At 43.9% G+C, this 20,577-nt stretch overlaps 1 protein-coding gene across 1 annotated transcript in view; it reads left to right on the top strand.

Annotated features, from left to right (window-relative positions):
- The first annotated feature begins 142 nt into the window (after positions 1–142).
- The window catches only part of nlgn1 (neuroligin 1), a 203,201-nt gene continuing 182,766 nt past the window's right edge, over positions 143–20,577 (top strand). The window contains exon 1 of the mRNA XM_042057468.1: positions 143–387. The gene's annotated coding sequence lies outside the window, so the exon portion shown is untranslated. The remainder of the gene's footprint in view (positions 388–20,577) is intronic.

Genomic DNA, 20,577 nt, shown 5'->3' with positions numbered 1-20,577 from the left:
ACCGTTGCCTGTGTTGTTTCCGGGCCTGAAAGGAGCAGTTTACGAGGGAACAGTAAGAAGTGCGCCGTTTTTTTTTTCAAACTTCCGAGAGGGAAGGCAATTGCGCCAGTTTGGAATGGGACATGTCGTGCTTCATTTCGCATTAGCTGTTTATAGTTATTCATGCTACACTAGCGATTGCCGGTTCTATTCGCAAATCTTGAGACAGACCGAGTATTGAAGCAAAAATATTCGCCACTCCCTTCACCCCCTGTTATCTCGAGATACTTGAACGCAGCATAAACTGTCTATTTCTTCATGGAAATGCCGGGTCGTGACCAGTTGATCTAAACAAGGATATGTTGTAGTCCTGAATCTGCGGAAGGCGATTTGGAAAAAACGAGACAGGTACGTTTTTCACGCTGACGATAGTTTGCTTGTGTATGCTGTGTCATATAATCTGCTCAGCCACAGATTCCTCATGACAACTAAACCAAAATTGTCCCGAGGAGTTGGCGTTTCGAAATATCTTTGTTTTAAACTTCTACAATTGTGGGGAAACATTGAGACTTCTATTCATGGCCAAGCCAGGAGCACCAGTTGGAGCGCAACCGCGAGTGTGTTTGCATGTGTGTGTGTGTATGTGTGTAGGTTGCACGCTGGCGTGATTGCGCGTCGGCGTGTGTGTTTTTGTGTGAACGTGTTTGTGCGTTACCACGCTTGTCTGCTTTGGTGTTCTGTCAAACTATTTCAAATCGTAAATATGTGAATATAATGGAAATCACATACTCTAATGATTGGTTGCATTTGGCTAAGTTTTTCGCCACTACTGTAATGATGTAAGCCTTTTTCTCCCGGAAGATTTGTAGACGAACCGCTTCTAAGGAGAGGAATTTAGACTGCGGCGCTGTCCATGGTGCTAAGTTTACTTTTAAGCATTGACGGTCTCCTGACGTCAACTGCAGGACATATTAGGTTGTTTGGACAAGGATGAGCCGAAGGCCTTCTCTAAATTCAGACCTAAAAGATGTCTGAGCTAAATGTAATCAATATTTTTTAATACTTTTTTTTAGAGAGAAAGCTGTGAATTCCAGTTATCTTGATGTCCGTCTGATTTAGTTTGACATGGGTGTGGAGGCAAAACTCGTTAGGATCTTACAAATATGTGTACGACTTAAGTGTTCATGTTTTAATTCGGAAATGCTCTTAATCTTATTTAGTCGTTTATTCGTTCAGTCATGAACACCCCCCTCCACACACTTCCTTCTTGTTATCTTCCTTCTGAGACTACACTTTTACTTTGTATATATTGGACAAACATTAGCTTGTAAACAGGATATTGTGAACGGCCTTGTTAGTTACACGTTGCATGTTGCATCCAGATGGTTACATGGTTACCTTCTTACAGATGTTAACTCACACGCGGTTGAAAATGATCCTTTACGCACCATACAGAAGTGGTAGCAGATCCCCCACTTGCACTTTATTGTTCAATGACAAGAATCGCTGGCCTGTAGATGGCAGTGCGCATCAGACATTCACGGTGAAGATCGTGTAGAATTTGTCTATTTGAGCAGAGTAAAAACATATACGTAAAATATCTCAACGTCAAAGTAAACAACTTAAGGAAATTCACAGAATTCTTTACATCTGCTGAAATTGCATCAGAACCATCTTTAAACTCAGCTGGAATTTTATCAAACGACAACAGGCTTCTCTTCAACTCAGTGTGGGCTTTACTCTGGACAGTTTATGTGAAAAAAACAACAACTGCACACTCAGAAGTCCAAACATGTCTTCAAGCAGGAATTTGGAGAGTTTCCCAGATCTGCTTTGTGTCTGACGTGTGGAGGTCATGGTTTGATGACTGTAGCTCTGATCCCCCTCTCACCCCCACACACTCCCAGGAGCTTATCAAGATGAAAGCCTGCATGTACTACAGCTTCTTGGCCATTCACTGCTAATAAAGTGTGTGTGAGTGTGTTCATATCTGTGTGTGTGTGTGATTGCCCTCTTGTGTGTGTGTTTTACATATTCAAACATGGCTGTGCTACCATGTGGCCCACTATATAAGTATTCCAATGCAAACAGCTGTGCAGCCAGTTATCAGATCATGCTTACTGGACGTTACCATATCTCAATCGTGTGGTGCAGTAAGAATCAGACATTTTTCCCTGGATAGAGCATAAAACATCCATGCACACTGGATGACAAAGTCAGCATATGGATTATCACAGATTGAAATAGGACAATGCAACGGTTGTATAACAATTTTACCACACGGGTGTGTGCAATGCTCCTGCCATACTTATGCAGAGTGACAAGGAAGGGTATGCTCTTGCTGATGAGAAAGCCAGTGTCTAACCAGTAACCGTGACTACAGTCAGTACCTCACTACCACAGACTCTAGTCCACTGGCCATAATGCTGCTTTGTTTGCAGCAGCATCTTCCACTGGTGGTGCCAAGTCTGATTTGGTGCTCTTAGGTGACAGTGGCCCCCCAAGCAGTAATGAAACACCCAATGATGCTGTCAGCGGTGACAGCAAAACAGCTCTCTCTCCCAGCTAAAATCTTTAACTTCTGCCTTGTGGCTAAACACGTCAGATGATATATGAGGCTCCATCTTTATTCACATGAAAGGACATTTTTTTTTTAAATATGCCATTTTCCGTGTAAAAGAAGGTGTGGTGCTTTAGAGGCTAATTGGAGCTGGGCTAGCATGTGACAGTAGCCAGAAAGGTTGTGGGTTCAATGCCTGGGTGCCACTGTGCTCTTGAGATACTTAACCCTAAATTGCTCTGTGGCGACTGACCCTGTAATAATTGACGTCTGTGAGTTCATTTCGATAAAAGCGTACGCTGAATGAATAAATAATGATAATAAAAGGGAAAGTCAATACATATGCATACATCCACAATATCCACTACTGTACATAACCTGTGAGTAGCTGATATAGAAATTGCAGGGATCTCTGGGTGTAGCAGAACAATGTTGTCATTCTTGATATGAGATTAATTTATTGCAAAGATCAGAGTATTTAGAAACCTGTCATTAGGGTTTCATCCAATCTTATTTCTGTCTACTCTTATATATATAATTTTTATTAATATTTTCTCCTCAACAGCATATGGTCATTTAGGATGTGGACATATGCCATTTCATCCAGCTTGGACTATCAGACATTATGACCACTGCAAACCCCTACAAACATTTTATTTTTGGTGCAGGCTGCATGTGCATCATGAAAAGGACTTGGAGAGATAGGATATGAGGGAACGATGGGGAGATCAGAGGAGACCCAGAGAAAGGAAGGGATAGTGAGAACACGAGGGAGAAAGACAGACAGAGACTGAGAAAGAGGGAGAAGGAAGATCAGAGTCTGGTATTGTACAGAAGACGTAAACCCGAATGCCACATTATTTTTTCATTAATTTAAGAACCAGCTGGCCTCAGCTGACTGTGACTCATTATAGTTTGTTATAGTCCCCGTTTAGCCGTCTGGAAAGTGCCGGCCACAGCACTCATCAGGAATTATTTGTCCTAATAGGAAACGTTTTACATGTGATGTTGCGCGGCTGCTAGTTTACACCCCGGCAACGCTTCCTGGTCGTTTGTATGCGTTAGGGACTTGCCTAAGCTAAGAGGCTAGGAATTAGCCTATTTCTATTCTGAAGGGTCACTGCCTTTCAGTCCTGCTAAACAATAATCATGTTCTCAGTCTCACAACACAGTATGTTAATTAAAACACAGCTGCTTGTTGCTCAATACTTTTACACATGCTTGATTAATAAAGTGCCTTTCTATCTTGTAGCCTATCTCTCAAGCTCAGAGTCGCCAAGCCGTTAAGCAGACAGTACTCTTAACAAGAGAGGAGGGGGGTGGCAGTAATGTAACATGTTAAGGCCTTTGAAACATAGGATCACTGATGGATTTTTTGTCACTCTCCATCTCTTGCATTTTATTTTCCTCCTCCATCTTCTGGACTGTGGCGTAGCTGTGGGCTTTTTTGTGAGCACAAGCTGGGGATGCTTCGCTGCCCACTCAGGGTGTCTCATGAACACGCAGTGAATTAATCAGCTTGGGTTCTCACTCGACCTGTCTCCGCAGCATTGAGTCATGCCTAACCACCAACACACACACACACACATACATACATACATACTGTACATACATACACGCACACCGGCTTCATCCATTGCAGCACACCTCTTATGTGCTAATAGGAAGCCGTTAGGTAACCACCTGAAGTCTGCACACGTCTACGCACATACCTTTAGAATATATGTCATCTCTCTCATAGACACACACATTCACCCCACATGCAAATGACTTTATCTAGTTACTGAAAAGGCAATGAATGTCTCACTGAAATTACTGATGCACTTAAGCACTCGGCGCAGTGCTGCAGATAATTGGTTCAATCTGCAGTGAAAGTTTTTCCTCCTCTTTGAAAAGTTTTGCCCAGTCTGGCTTGTCTGGCTTTTCTCTTTTTGCACCGTCACATGATGGCAGCCCACCCGTTCCTCGGTGCTCTAGAGAAAACGGCGTGCTGGAGAAGACAGTGTGCCGCTGCACTGCCGGTGGTGGTCTGAGGGCCTCTGGTTGGTGTTAAGGGAACCTGAACCAGACCCCATGAATTGCATTTCCCTTCCCCCACCCCAAGGACACTGAATTTACAGTGCTGGATGCTGGACCACTTGGGAGTTGGTGGCTCATCTCATTACGCTCTGTGGATGGGTGTGAGGATAAAGGGCCACTTTTACTGACCCCATGGGTCATTGCCAGTACACACACAAGGGCCCCTCCCCTCTACCAAAGTCCCCCCACATGACACATGTGTGCATTGCAATTAGCTGCATGATCAGGGCTGATGCACAGGCCTCCTCTTTCATGAACACAAGCGCAGACATCGTGCAATATAATTTGGTTCACATTTGGTATCAGCCTCATATATATATATATGGGAACCGTATTTGGATGTGCTCATGGATGGAAACCCCAGACTGGTTTAATGGAAGGTGTCTCATTTTTCTACTTTGTGATGATGGCTGTTAAAGTGACTACATTATTTTTGTAAGCCCGGATTGCCTTGTTATTGCTGAATAAATAGACAGCTTACATGCCTTGAGACTTAATCATTATTGATCTAGACAAGCAAGGTTGACATCTTTGTATTAATATCATAATGACAGTTGGCCTTGCAGACAATTTTCACTCCTTCCTAGTTTACAATATGTGCAATCTGGAACCCTTATCTAGCATCAACACATCCATCCATCATAATGTACGCAGGGCTCTTTAAGAAAGTTGGTGCAATTTTCCTCTGCAGAATGACCTTCCGTGCTGCCTGCCTGACTGATTAAAAAGAGAGAGATAGAGAGAGGAAGAAGCAGGAGGAATAAAGCTCAATCCCTTTGATGTCATTTTAAAGTTGACCAGAAATTATTCGCAACAAAGCATGCTTAGGAAGAATGAACCTCAAGGCAAAAGTTTACTTACTCCAGTTAATTGCATTCCTCATATTTAAAAGAGCACGATTTACTTGGAATTTTCTGCTGTGGCTTCAGAATATGCAGCATTGTCGTCGTGCTCAACACACATTCTGGAGCTGAATCCTAGCCACTGGCTAATGGCAGATAGCTGGAGCAAAATGGCAGTTGTTTTATATTGATATCCTGCCGTAGTGCACCAAGATGGGAGTTAATCATGAGCTGAGTGTGATGTGCATTGACAATCCCCCTTCTTTTTTTTCACCTGAGCACTCTCCAGGCGAACAAAACAACTCGAACCAATGCGGGCTCAGTTGAGGACCCCAGTGGAAAACACTTTGGCTTCAAGGCCAGCTTCCAGACCACACGGCACAGCAAGGTGATTCCACCTGAGCTCAGCTAATTGGTTAAAGGCCGTGAAAAAAAAAAAAGGACAGGGAGGGCAGAGGGCAGCTCAAGCCACACCACAGTGAACTGGCCTCAACCCCACGGACTGGACAGGGGCCACATTCATCTGATATTGAAATGCTCCTGGTCAAAGTTCACCCGCCTTGTTTCGCCGTTATTCAATTAATTTCACTACCCAGAGCTTATGGAGGGGTGTTTGTAAAGATGTGTGCATTTGATGTATGGTGGATGGCTATGTTTACCTTCAAGCACCTATTTTGTGTTTGATTTGTTTATGATTACTTGCCGTTCTGGTTTTGAAGTGTTGTTTGCATGCTTGGCTTTTATTTCGACAGGCTTGCCAGTAGGTGTATGTATTAGCATTAAATAAATGAAATGTAGATATATGCAGATCGATTCTGCTACTCTTGCTTGAAGCGAGGCTTTCCCTCACCCTCGTGCCATGCTACCACCTCACCATGGGCACAGGTGTATGAAAGTTTTAAGGTCAGAGGCCTGGACATTTTATCATCTCCAAAACCCGTGGAAAAGTCTTAAAATATTCCTAATATGTTTACCTTCATACACCTATCCCATATTTTATTATTTTATGACTACTTGGCCTTGTGTTGAAAGTATTAGATTGTGTGCTTGGCTCATGTTTTGTCTAGCTTGTCAGTAGGCGTAGCATTGACTAGATGCCATGTAAGTGTGGCTGTACATATCCATTTGTGGTCCTGTAAAGTTTGGCACTTGGGGTGCTATCAAGTGTTATCTCCAGCTCCTGATTTATGATGTGGGCTGAGCTGTTGACATTGATGCCATGCTGCGGTCGGGAAAGAGGCTGTGATTTCTTTGTAGAGGGCATCCAGGGACTGAAACACCAGCCTGTCCCTGGCCACACAGTGCACCCATGTGTGTGTGTGTGTGTGTGTGTGTGTGTTTATTTGTGTTTGAGTGTGTATATTTATTTGTGTGTGTATTTGTGCGCGCGTGCATGACTGCGGATCCGACATGTTTGAGTGTGTGTCCAGGCGTGCACACACGTGTGCCGTTCGTTGGACTGTGACTGTGGGCAGCGAGACAATGAGAAACGTGACCTCCCCGCCTTGAACTCTCCGCTGTACATCAAACTTGGACCGCTCCTAAAAGCCCTCGTGTTGCCTACTACGCTAGATTAAACACATGGCCAGAGGAATAATATGCTAGTGGGTGCACTTGTCTACAGGCTGTAGATCTTTCCACAGGGCCACTGCCAAGGTTAGCCATTGTGACATGTCACACCTCCCCTTGGCCAGCACAGAGGACATCCCAGGGGGGCTGGCCTGTCCTCGGTCCCGTCAGCAATCTACTGTAAGCTGCTTTTTTAAGGTGCTTTTGTTTGGGGTATAATTACAGTCAGTGTTTGTCCATAACGCACACCGCATCGAGGAGGTTAGGAAAACAAAAAGCTCAGATTTCAAGCTCCGGGCAAAATCTAATGCTTACATTTTACCGCAGGAGCGATGATTAACTACCATTCCCCTCGGTGTGAACAGGCACAATATTGCACCTTGCTTGCCGTGGGTAGGCTCCACTTCACCAGCATAGCGACGAGGAGCTTTAATTCTGATCCCGGACCTGCGCAGCATAGGTAATGAAGTAATGTGTAATGCGTTTTATCCAGTTATCCATTAGTGCATTCACATTGACCATTAATATGCTTACCGCGGGAGCTTTTGGCTTATAAGCCAAGTAAAAGAATGAATGAAGAGATGGGAATGTAATTATTCTAATTGTTTACTCCCCTCGCTTAGTCTCTCCTAAGCAGAACGGCAAGACTTTTGCACATTAATCTGTGTTCCCACTGCTGCAGTCGAAAGCACGCTGCATTCCTCTAACAGCTCCCCCCCAAGCTCAAGACTTTTTGCTAACTTGAGAGAGGGCTTTTGGAGGTGGGTGTTTTCGGGCTCTGTTGTGTGGGCCTGCTGGACTGGACGAGATTTGCGTTTAGTTTCGGTCTCGCTGGGAGGAAGTGCAGGGTTGACATCAGTGCTTTGTGTTTAGCACGAAGGCTTTTGTCTTTTATGGATTAGCGAGTTCTCCAAGTGTGTATAATCCAGGATATGCAGATCGATTCTGTAATTCCTGCTGGCGGCCTAGCGCCATGGGCACAGTTTATGAAAGTTCAGAGGTCAGAGCCCCTTTTGTATCTTTAAAGACCCTCAAAAATATAAAACCCCTCAAATATCTCGACACACTTCTTATGGGTCAAAAAGTAGGCCGAAGGACTGATAGGTATGACGATCCCGCACTCTCTGGATTTCTAGGTCAGTGGTGGTGAGAGCAGATACGCATCCGTAACAGCAAGGACAGGCTTGAGAGCTGGGAAGAGGGGTCAAGTGTTATCACCACTGAGAGAACAGAACCGCAGCCCTTGGGTGGTGCAGGGTGCCTTTGAACTCCCATGACCTGCAAATTAGCACCCAAAGGTTTATCTGATCTGTTGTTGTGAGATGGTTCTGGGGGACAATTTTGCAGTTATCTGGGGTTAAATGTGGAGATTAGTCGTTTAATTAGATTTGATGTAACCACATTTATTTCTCTTTCCTTTTTTTCCCCCTTAGTTCTTCTAGTGCAGGGCCATATGTAGCAAAAAAGGTGTTTGGAACATTTCATATAGATTTTTGCAAATTATGTTTTTTCACTTCTTCAGACCCTATAGTTTGCAAAATTACCTGTTACCAATTTTTTCCCGGACTGCACAGGTCCAAAATCCAACATGATGGATATATCACCAAAATTGCAAATAATCGCCTTTTTAAACATTTTAAATGGATATATGTTAGGTATTAACATTATATACATACATTTACTAATACAATTGAATGGCTTAGGTAATAAATATGACCATGGGTGACATGAGATGTCATGATTATCAACCAGTGATGAGTGTAACCACCATTATGCTATTTATTGGCATACCCGGAAAAACACATTGACTGATTAAAAGTTTCCTTCACATAACCTAATAATCATTTGAATTAAAGTAATGTTCTGCACTCACCACAATAGATTAGATTAGATTAGATTCAACTTCATTGTCATTGCAGAGTACAAGTATGAAGACAATGAAATGTGGTTTGCGTCTAACCAGAAGTGCAAAAAAGGAGAAAAGTGCAATTTGATAAACAAAGTATAGACAGGTGGTGCATAGACAGGTCAAGAAATTTAATGCAGTGTAGACAGTAGTATACAGTTCATTTATATAAGGTAGAGAGGTTTAGAGTAATATAAATATGTGCAGTGTATATTAGCAGTTACCTTATAAGAGCAGAATAAATATGGCTATGTAATGTGAACAATGTATAAACAACAAACATTGGGGGGGGGGGGGTAGGTGTCTGCCTCCTTGTTGTCCCTGTCAAGGTTGCTATGGTCGTGGACACCTCAACAGACACAGGCAAGGAGGCATTGGGCGGGGGTGGGGGGGGCTTTGTAGGTTGGTTGTCACCAGGATGCAGAGCTAGAGTTCAGCTGCAGGAAAGCTTCCTCTGAACCTGCTGTGCGCCTTATGCAAGCATCACTTGCCCTGGATGGCCTCAATGGAGGGGAGTGAGGAACCGGTGATGCATTGGGCAGTTTTCACCACCCTCTGCAATGCTTCTCGGTCGTGGGCAGAGCAGTTGCCATACCAAACTGTGACACAGTTGGTAAGGATACGCTTGATGGTGCAGGGGTAGAAGTTCACCAAGATCTGAGGAGGCGGTGGACCTTCTTTAGCCTCCTCAGATAGAAGAGACGCTGGTAAGCCTTCTTGATCAGGGTAGAGGTGTTGAGGGTCCAAGAGAGGTCCTCAGAGATGTGGACACCCAGAAATCTGAAGCTGGTGATACACTCCACTTCAGTCCCATTGATGAGAATGGGGGTGTGTGCTAGCTTAATAATAGCTCAATAATTATGTTAACAGGACTTGCAGGAAATTGTGGGAACATATGAATTTGTTGATTAAATGCAAGCCTAATGCTGCCCACTAGAGCTAAGTCTGCCTTCATCCATGAATTGTGACTGGTTTCAGAAACAGCATCATCTGAGATCTGAGAACAATCTACAGAGAGTAGCTCAGTGCAATTAACACAGACATTGGATAGCATCTTAATAGATGGCATGGCATGGAGATGGTTGTCAGGAAAAGTGACAAACTGTTGCTAAGATCTGGCAGAATGCTTCTTTGAAAATGTTGAAAGTCAGGCACGAGGCTACAATGACATATATGCTACTTATTATTTAACAACTATACCATCACAAACTCCATGAAAGACAGGACAAAACAGGTCCATACAATAGGAAAAGCACATGATAAGGGATACAAAATACAAGACTACACCAAAGACTTTAAAGCTTTCCTGGGATTGAAGGAAACCAAAACCAACCTCGTCCTCTACCTTGCTCATAAAGCTGTTGAACTATGTAAACTGCCAGTCACAGTTCACACACACAAAGGTGGCAGTAGCAGTAAGTAATTTTGCCAAAACCCCACACATCTACACATGTCACACAGATGTCTTGGAGCTTGCCCTTCGCAGGGTACCAGACATCAACAAAGACAGTCTCATTATCATGGCCGCTGGAGAACGTTGACAAAAGATACATTTTGGAACTCGGGAACTAGAGAAATCTAATCCCTATGATTGCCCTACCATCGCCTATTGCTGTCCGCATGCTCAGATTCCTGCCCGCGCAGCCTAGAGACCCACTACTTGCCCGATGACAACTCCTAATCCCTATGGACAATTCATCCCCTACACTGGACTATTTGAATTTAACACTAAATAGGATTCATGCATTATCATACTGGTTATGTAACCATCTAACCACTTTGTAACATATACCTCAGGTGGCTCTAAATACCATGTTCTATTCTCTTTATATAGACCTTACTGTCCTGTAACTGACCCCAGGCAGATGGGTCAGGCCCTTGAGTCGTGGATCTGCTTGAGGTTTCATCCTATATGTTTCTCCAATTCTTGTTTTTTTTCCTCGCCCCTGTTACTCATGGGCTCTGTCTGAATATTTAACACTCTGTAAAGTGCCATGAGACATGGGCTACGTTTTGACGCTCTATAAGTGAAATTAAGTTGAAATTGAAATTCTGAGAGCACACAGGCAAGCAAATGTTTGGCCACAAGATACAGTGCCTGCTCCAAAGATTCTTGACTCACTATCACTGGGATGGAGGCAAATTGTTGATAGGCAATGGGCTCCTGTTCTGTCAAAACTTCCACCAGCACCAGAGGCTGTTGTGGAGCTTGTGAAGTGCTGTTGTCTTGCCAGCCAATGCAGTATAGGTGTTCTTGCAAGAGTAACAACTTACCATTCACACAACTTTACAGGTGTGAAGGCTCTGAGGAGATGTGCACCAATATTAAAAAGACAGTGACAGTGGTGAGGATAAATACTTGAGTGACAATGACAATGTTTTGTTGAACTCTTCAATAATGAAACAAGATGCAGATTTTTTTAATTTTTTTTCTATTTTTTCCATTTTTTCTCCAAATTTCTTGGCAGATGATGCAATACATCTTTTGTAAATAGTCTATATCTCACTTGTCTACCTTATTATGTGTATATTTATCAAAAAATCTGACCACTTTAAGCCTTTATATTACTTTTCTGCATATATTGTCCGCCATCTTGAATTTTGGCACTGAAAATTAAGAAAAAAATTGGAAACAGGTTGTTTTGTGTGAATGAACCGTTCCTAAAATTACACGATTCCCCATACTATTTCTTCCGTGCTACAAAAATCCTGTACTGAAATTTTGACTTTTCATCCTTAATTATATTATCTTGTTTGAAATTGTTTTTTGCATGCATGCATGAGTCTGTGTATGCATGTGTGTATCTATCTGCTGTGTACCGGTACTTAGAGTGCATCTGGTGTGGACCGACCAAAACTGGCCATTAATATGCAATTCTGCACTCTGCACCCAACACGCAGCCCCTAAACCTCTTTGTACCAACTTAATTAGGGGGTTGAAATCAATGCTGCATCACATTAAATAAAAACACAAAGGGTGGAGGCAGACTGTGTGATACAGTTAATTACAGGCTTCTGTGTGGTAAAATAACTGCTTTATGCTCCCAGCTCTCTCTGTTACCCCCGTAACCACACCAACCCAACGCCCTCACACTTCGATCCCAAAACATCCAACTGTCCTGATTTGCTGTGCTTTTATGTTGAGAAATTACTACTTTCTTCTTGGGCCAAGCAACAAAATGGCCTTCTCTGATTATAGGAGGCAGGCACTGGATTGCAGTTTGATGGCGAGGAACTAACGTTTATGACCAGTTATCACCAGTGCTGTGCTTGTGTTATTTGTTCATTTTAATTTTGCTGCCCTACGTGTGGTTAAAGTGTCACAGAGGGGCAGGTTATTTAGGAGTGTGAAGCATATAGATTGTAAATGGTGATGAATCATAAAGCAGAGATACATTTTAGCTCTACCATACATTTTCCCTCCATGCACAGCACATCAGAGCCAAATTCCCATTGACGTTTAAGAGAATTTGTTCCACTATGTTTTTATGAAGATTGCTGACGGGAACAGTTCAAACAGACAGCAAAGGGGGGAAAAACACAAAAAGAGACAAATGAATCTAAGTGGCCATCCGCGAGTGGCTGTGCTTTCAGAGCATTTGCATGCAGAGGCCATCGCTGCCGTCTTGCATCTGGTTATATCATACAGAGTGCTCTCTTGTCACAGAGAGGCCTGATAGTTTACTTGTCCTTACAAAAATTACCCTGGACTCAGGCCAAGTGCACTGAGAACGCAAGGCCTAGCCGCGACTCGTCCCCCTTCCCCGAATGGGAACACTGTCAGAATGTGCTGACAAGGTCTTGCAGGCAATGAGCCCTGGTCACTATTGGATAATGGGAATGCTCCGAGCCTCAGCCCAACAGGTAGCTCCCTCACAGGCTAGCTGACAACGCGGTGACCCGTCTGACCCCAGCAGGTTGAGTGCGTTGAACCAGAACATTTTGCAATGGATATCCCAATGATCGTCATGGGCATGTGTGTGTGTGTGTGTGTGTGTGTGTGTGTGTGTGTGTGTGTGTGTGTGTGTGTGTGTGTGTGTGAGAGAGAGAGAGTGTGTGTGTGTGTGTGTGTGAGAGTGAGTGTATGTGAGAGAGAAAGAGAGTCTGTGTGTGTGTGTGCGTTGTGCATGCTTGTGCATGCATGCATGTGTTTGTGTGGTGCGGTGCGTGTGTGGCACGCTTAGGCAGATCGGACTGTGGATTAATATACAATCATTGTACGCCCTGCAGGGACACGGGAGGTTCATTTTGAGTCCCACTAATTTTCAGCAAATGCATGGGAAATTGAATTGGCAATTTTCCAGCAACAATAGCAGCAGCAACAGCAGCAGCAGCAACAGCGGTAGCGTCTGCAATAGAGAGGGCAGAAGCCCAAGCTCTAATTCAGATGTAGAGTTGTGGGGGGAATAGAGACATAAGAGAGTGCCCCCCCCCCCCCCCCCCCCTCCCCATACACACACACTCTCTCTCACACACCTCTCCCCCAGGCCCATCTCACCACAGTCTCGGACACGCCGCCATGATTATTGCCTGACCCTGCGCTCAGACTCCAGCCTCAGTCGCTCCGCCGAGCATTTGAACTCTGCTCCGGGAGGCGTACGGGAGACAGGGAGGGAGGGAGAGAGAGAAAGATAGAAAGAAAAGGAGAGAAAGAGGAGAGAAGAGGGGAGAGGCTCTGTGGGAAGATGTACGTGGACTTTCTAAGCGCTGCCCTGCTCTCATTGCCTGATTAATGGACGCCCCCACTGGGCTCTCCAGGGACTTGTCTGAGCCAGACCTCCCTCTTTGATGACTCCGCATGGTGCAGGCTAGAGACTCTGAGGACTTTTAATGTGCATGTGCGTGTGTGTGCTTGTGCATGTGTGTGTGTGTGTGTGTGTGCTTGTGTGTGTGTATGTGTATGTGTGCTTGTGCATGTGTGTTTGTGTATATGTTTCCATGTTTCTGTGTAGTTTGGGAAAGGGGGGGGCATTCTGCTCTGCAGGGGGGCAGAATACATAACATGTGTATATAGATTGATTTTGTGTCTTCCAAGGTTTCCATGTATGCATGTAAATCTGACTGTATGTCTTGGTGTTTCTGTGTATGTGTGTATCTTGTGTGTGGGCCTATGTAAAGTGTGAACATACACTTGAGTGTGTATGTGTGTGTGTGTTTATGTGTGTGTATATGTGTGTGGGTGGCTGTGTGAGTTTGCATTTATATGTGCATCGTGCATGCTGGAGTAGACACAGCACATGCCCTACGAGCAGCTTGGTTCAGGACCAACACAAGCATACACACATCACTGACACATTGTTCAGTGAGGGGAAACTCGCAAGGCGCCGTGAACCACTTCTCAGGCAGCCCCCTCCAACACTGGTCATAGAAAAGCCTCCACGTCTCAAACGGCATGCCTGCACTATTGATTTGTTCTCTGTATCTCCGTGATGCATCCAGTTGGTGTAGCAGATCTTTTCTGAAAATCGGCCAAACAAGAGATGTGTTAGGGGGAAGGGTGGGATGGGGTAGGCGTCGGGGATAGAAAGGAGCTAGTTGCAGGGGTGGTTTAGGCTAGACCTCCTGGATTGTTCTTAGCATGGAGAAAACAATGATATAAACAGACAGGAAAGCAAAGGGGAAAATATCACCAGCAAGTGAGTTTCCTTTTGGGTCAAAGTGGCCACAGACAAACAGAACAAATCAATAGAATATATGCATGAAGGCGAGGCAAAGGAACACACAAACTTCTTTAAAAAAAATAACAAAAATAACAAAAAGTCAGACACAGAGCTGTGTGCGCTTTCTAACAAAGGCATGACTTCTCTCGGAGTCTGTGTTGAAAGAGAGGACGAGAGATCGTTGCGGGACTTTGGAGGCCGTCGTTTGCATCAGGAATGGCCTCTCTGGGCCTGTGCCCAGTGCTCTCCTGCCTCCGTCTTGTCTCTCGTGTGTACTCTCATGATGAGGTGCTGCTCCATAAATCAGAGTGGGACTGCTGGAGAACCGCAAGCCCCCCCCTTCCCCCTTTCCTACATATGCATGCCTGCTCTGATTTACTTGAGGTTAAGTGGCCATATCTTTTTACTCACAAACTTTGCTAAATCACCAGATTGACCTCTGTGGAGGAGAGGACATGCCAAGTGCATTTCATGCATCTTATGTTGCCTATGTTTATCACTAGCTGCTAATATCCAACCTTCTCATCTCAGAGGTAGAGCACAGTCATGGGCTTTGCAACATTTGTACAGTACATGAATTCGAACCCACTGCCTTTTTTATCAACAATCTTAATTTTCAGTATAGCTCAGTATAGAAACACAGTACAATAATAAAACAATACCTGGTCTGTGACATCTCCTTCTGTGTCATTGGTCGCTTGAGCAGAAACTAGAACAACACTAGAACACTCGCTCACAAGGGGCCCTATTATAGCTAAGTCTAAAGCGCATGGTCACTGGCGAATAGTTTAAACAAATTTCGGGGTTTGTCTAATCCATATTGGGTGTGGTTTAGTTATGAAACGTCCGGCGCACGGCGCAAGAAGGTGGGCCTTATGTTTCATAATCAGTCATGGGTGTGTTTTGGGCGTAACATCATTAAAACCAATGAGAATTACATTTGTAATTTCCTTCAACTGCACGGAGCGCAACTTCAAATTGTGCATCGGTATTTTGACAGTCAGTGGCGCATTTGAAGGAATCTGCTTGCATGCGAGATTGTATGGAACAGTTATTCCACTAAACCATGCTGTACTAAAACCTAGCATAGTATAGCCTTCACACATTTGCACTTTGAACTCAGTTAGTTACTTTCACTATTGACTGACAATGGGTTGCCATCGAAAACATAGGCTGGAAAAAGCAACACTTACCCTAATAATCTTTAAATGACTGAATAAAACAATGTTTATCCTGCAGAGGAGTTGCTTATATCTTGTGACAGTGCGTCTTCAGCTGTGCTCTCGCCTAATCACTTTTAACCGTCATTACCAATTTGCAAATGATAGTGAATAACTACTCATTGTGAGATGTATTTTGTAATATCTTTATTCTAATTATGTTTCCCATTGTAGCCCAATCATGTAATTTGTAATGTTTTGCATGGACGTGCGCTGGTGCGCATTCATGGATGATAGAAGAATGGTGCCTTGTGCAAATAACATATAAACAACTCGCCATGGACTTCTGACCAGGTTTCTCTTGGTCAGTGGCGCAATGCGTTTTAGGTTGTGTACGATAGCATTTTTAGACAACTCGCCAGATCTCCTCCTTAGGTTGTTAATTGCCACACCCCCTGGCACGTTGTTTAATATAAGAGGCATGTGAAATACAAATTTAACTTTGCGCCAGGAAAATAACTAGCTTTCCACCACACGCCAGGTTGCAAAATAGGGCCCAAGGTCTCATACATACATGTATACACACATACACACACTCACTCAGGCATACAAGGTGATTCCACCTCGTAACATGCCGGAGCACTTTAGCAGCAGTTCCCACAGGTCTACCATGTGCACTTACGCAAGGAAGCACCACCTTCATTGTTACTGTTCCCCACACAGTCTGAATGGCACACAGGATAGGAGGTGAGGTGTGAGCAAGAGTGGATAAAAAAGGCAGTGGGTTCAAATTCATGTTTGACTTGATTTCAGATACGAACAATCTTGCAAGACCTTTGATATAATGCCATAAAATAAAGTACTTTATAATAAGTGTAGAAATTGTTAAATAGACTAAGATAGAGTTTTCTTTGCCATCAGGTATTAATTGCTGGTTGGAAAGTTGTGCTCCTTGATTGTAAATTAGGTGATGGGTCACTGATGTCCAGTGTGTCTGTGCCACTAAAGAAGCATTATCTGTAACATTCTTGTATCTATAAATCCTGCATAACATTCCTGTAACATTTTGCACACAGAAGTTACAAATAAGCAAACCATATTAGGGAGCAGTGTGGAAATCCAGCACAATGAGATCGGTTGTTCTCACAATGGTCATACTGGGAAGAGGGACTGGAGAGAGATATGAGAGAGAGAGATGAGACAGAGAGAGAGATGGCTGTTCATCTGGTCTCTTTTTTGTCACAGGCTCTAGCTAGATGTATAATTGCATAATGTCACTTGATGGTTCTTTAGTCTTTAACACACAAGGCCACAAGGCCACATACGTACTGTACAGTGAGCACTTGAGAAATCAGATCTTAGGGACTATCTATACTCCAAAACACTCTCATGTTGAGGGCTATTTGTGTTTTCACCGATATCCTTGCATTACAAAATGGATTGCATTTGTCAATCATCTTGTTTTGTGTCAGCTCCTTTTTCATTCAAAAAAAAAAATGAGCTGAACTAGCAGTGGTTTATTTTCCTCTCTCCCTCCTCAAAGTCTCTGATAAATTGCAGGTCAGCTGGTGAGGAGTCCGGGAGTCCTCTGACTATAACAAGATTATTCTCTGCCACTTTTGTGCCTCCCTCAGCTCCATTGTTAGGTGAGGGTTGGAGCACGCCTTTTTCTCTTGCATGTGTCTGTGTGTGTGTGTGTGTGTATGCGTGTGTGTTGGAAAAGGATAGAGGCTGGGGGATTTGCATTTTTAAACATAGTTCTTGGCAGGTCATATGCATTCTCAAACAGCAGCCGTGACATGTCTGAGAACTGAGTTGGAGGAAAGTTAGTGTTTGTGTTGAAATGGAGGGACCGGATGGGAGGCTGTGGAAATGTTTGGGATGGTGGGGGGGTAAATGAGAGGGAGAGCCAGAGAAAGGATGAGAAAAGGACCCATACACAGAGAGATGAAGACATAGAGAAAGAGATAGAATAAGAGAGAACACAGGGAAGAGGTGGAGAGGGGGAAGAAGACACTGAAAGCAAAGAAGGGGAAAAGAGAGGCTGATAAGAGAGAGGGAGGGAAAGAAAGTGAGAAAGATAAAAAGGAGAGGAGGAGAGTGAGAGGAGGAGAGCGCAAGAGAGTGGGGAGCTCTCTGCTCCTGAGGGCTGAGCTGATCGGTGGGTCTGGATGACGCTCAGGGCTCAGCTCGCCGGGATCAGAGGAGATTATGGCAGAAATGCAGCCGACGCCATTCGTTTATTTATGTTTTGCTGAATAGTAATGGGATGATTTGCAGCATTACACGTGCCAGAGGGTGGCTGCGAGCTGCACCACACAGCCCCTGTAAAGGTTTAAAACAAACAACCAGACGCTGCCCCTGGTGCAGTCTGTACACACACACACACACACACACACACACACAGATACAAACAAACACTTAAACGAAGACATTATTCACTGACAAACACGCACGCACATTCACATGAACATACACACACACATGAATGCATATGCATAATCATGCATAATATCTATGCATATGTGTATGGATGGATGCATGTTTGGCCACACTGAATGCACAAGCATGTTTATGATATGCAGATGGCCAGTACATGATTCACATGTGAGTCACATAAATCAACAAATTGTGGAAATGCTACAAAACCCCTTCAGCAGTAAAACTTAACTTCTAAGATCTGGTCACTAACATGTCATGGTAGATGCCATGCAGTACCTTTCCTGTTTTGATTCATTATGACAGTTCATGTCTGATGATGTAATGGCATCATGTAACCATTACCTGGATTTGACATGACAGTTGTCAAAATGTTAGATAGCTTCCTGTGTCACATACTTTCAGGCTGTCATTGCATCAAACATTATGAGAGCTGTCACAACAATTACCGGTAACAATGACATGATCATGTCAGTGGAAATAATCTGTCATGAAAATGGTTGACAGGTTATGGAATTTTCCGTGGCATGTAGATGCCATTGTTCTATCATCGTCTCATGACACAGGGCTCAAGTCAAGTGCCACACATGCTCAAACACATACTTAAACTATGTTGGAAGTCACTAGCATCTCTAAGCTAAATTGCTTGTGTGTAAACTTGACTTGAAGAGAAAAACAGATGGTGCACTGGAAGAGGCTCTTTAGCAGTCTTCAGCAGTCATCAACAGTTGTTAGCAGTCTGTTGCAAGTTTTACTTGTGGTTGGGGCAAATGGAATGATGTCTAGACCTCAGGAGGTAGACCACATGGCCTGTCTCACTACCCCATAGGAAATTTGAATTATAACAGAGGAAATAACTCAATCAAACATCCGCAAAGGTCAAAGTGATGACCTATTTGTGGTGGGTGTGTGATAGAACAGTTTGTCAGAGTCTTAACCACTGCTTTAGTTTGACCTACTTTGGCTTTTGTGGTATATTCAGCACAGTCATAAATATTCATGAGCAGTTTTAACATAGCCGTTCTGTATGTGTTGCAGCGTGTATTACTCTGAGAAGTTCCTCAGAGGCAAAGTTACGGCATGCCTTATGCATAGCCACGTCATTACCTTAGTTACTCTTGGATTTCATGTGACTTCCTGACTCCCTTATTCTCTTTAGATTTGCAGTATGTTCTGGTAAGTGTGAAATATTGCACATATATTATAGTTTTCTCATGGTAATCATGAATCTGCCTTTTGAGTTCACTTCATTGTCTGCATGGGAGAACTCCAGTCCACAGTCTGCTGTCAAATGGAATATTCAGCATGAGAACATTCTCGCACTATCAGTGAAGAATCATAAAATCAATACTGTGTTAACATTCAAATCAGAGTCACGACAATCCAACATGATCTCTAGGCTTCCGCCCACAGCGCATTTAAGTTTGTAATTAATTATTGTGTCAATACATGATTTTTATTATATGCTGTCAGATGGCACTTACATGAGTGGAGCGATATCCGTGTGTTAAGCAGTGGCACTGTCTTGCTGTGGAACATCTTCTCCTATGTACTGTATGTCATGCCGGGCCACTCATAAAGTTCATTAAGGATGTTACACTCTCATTGCTCACAAAGGTAGCTGCTGCTTCTCCAATTTCCTCTCCCAACCCTTAGTTCTCTCTGACTTTAGATCCACTCGGCTTAGCGGAGTAATTTAATCAGCTAATTATCTTGGAGGAATTTGGGGTGCGATATTGAGAGTGGTTGCCTAAGGAAGGCAGCAGAACTTTAGGCAGTGGCAGCAACAACAGAAACACCCGAAAAAAATAGGCAAAGACTAAGTGCAATGTCAAGGACAAACGGATTGGTTTCCACACAGAGCCGAAGTTTATTAGATTACGTGGTGAGGAGTCCTGCTCTGACATGTGAAATGAGGCTGGAGCCGGCAAATGCCTAAAAAACAAATCCATATTTCGCTGCAGGGCCCTCTGTGCCTCTCCCCCGAAACCAACTTTAATGTCTTTAAATATCGAAACCTCATTACTTTCTTGTCAAAGACGGGCACTGAATCGGAGCCAGCACAAGAGCAATGGTCAGGGCCTGGGCAGGCCGGGGCGGCTGGCGGCAGGGGCTGCCCGTGAATGCACTCCCAGGATTATCACGGGGTGAAAGGCCCACACAACTCCACACAAGTGAATTAATAGTGGTTAATACCTCTCAATTGTGTTAGCTCTGTGGACTGAATGGAGAGTGAACGGCAGTGCAGAAAAAGCCCTCACAAACATTCAATACGGGCCTTTGATACCACGCGGCGATGATCAATACCTTACAATTGGGGGCTGATGAGTAGCTGTGTTTGTCTAGGCCCTAGAGCGGGGTGGGTGGAGAGTGGAGGGAGGTT

This window comes from Alosa sapidissima, chromosome 12 (assembly GCF_018492685.1).
Source record: "Alosa sapidissima isolate fAloSap1 chromosome 12, fAloSap1.pri, whole genome shotgun sequence".
NCBI lineage: Eukaryota > Metazoa > Chordata > Actinopteri > Clupeiformes > Clupeidae > Alosa > Alosa sapidissima.
This window is presented reverse-complemented; position numbering and strand designations above follow the sequence as displayed.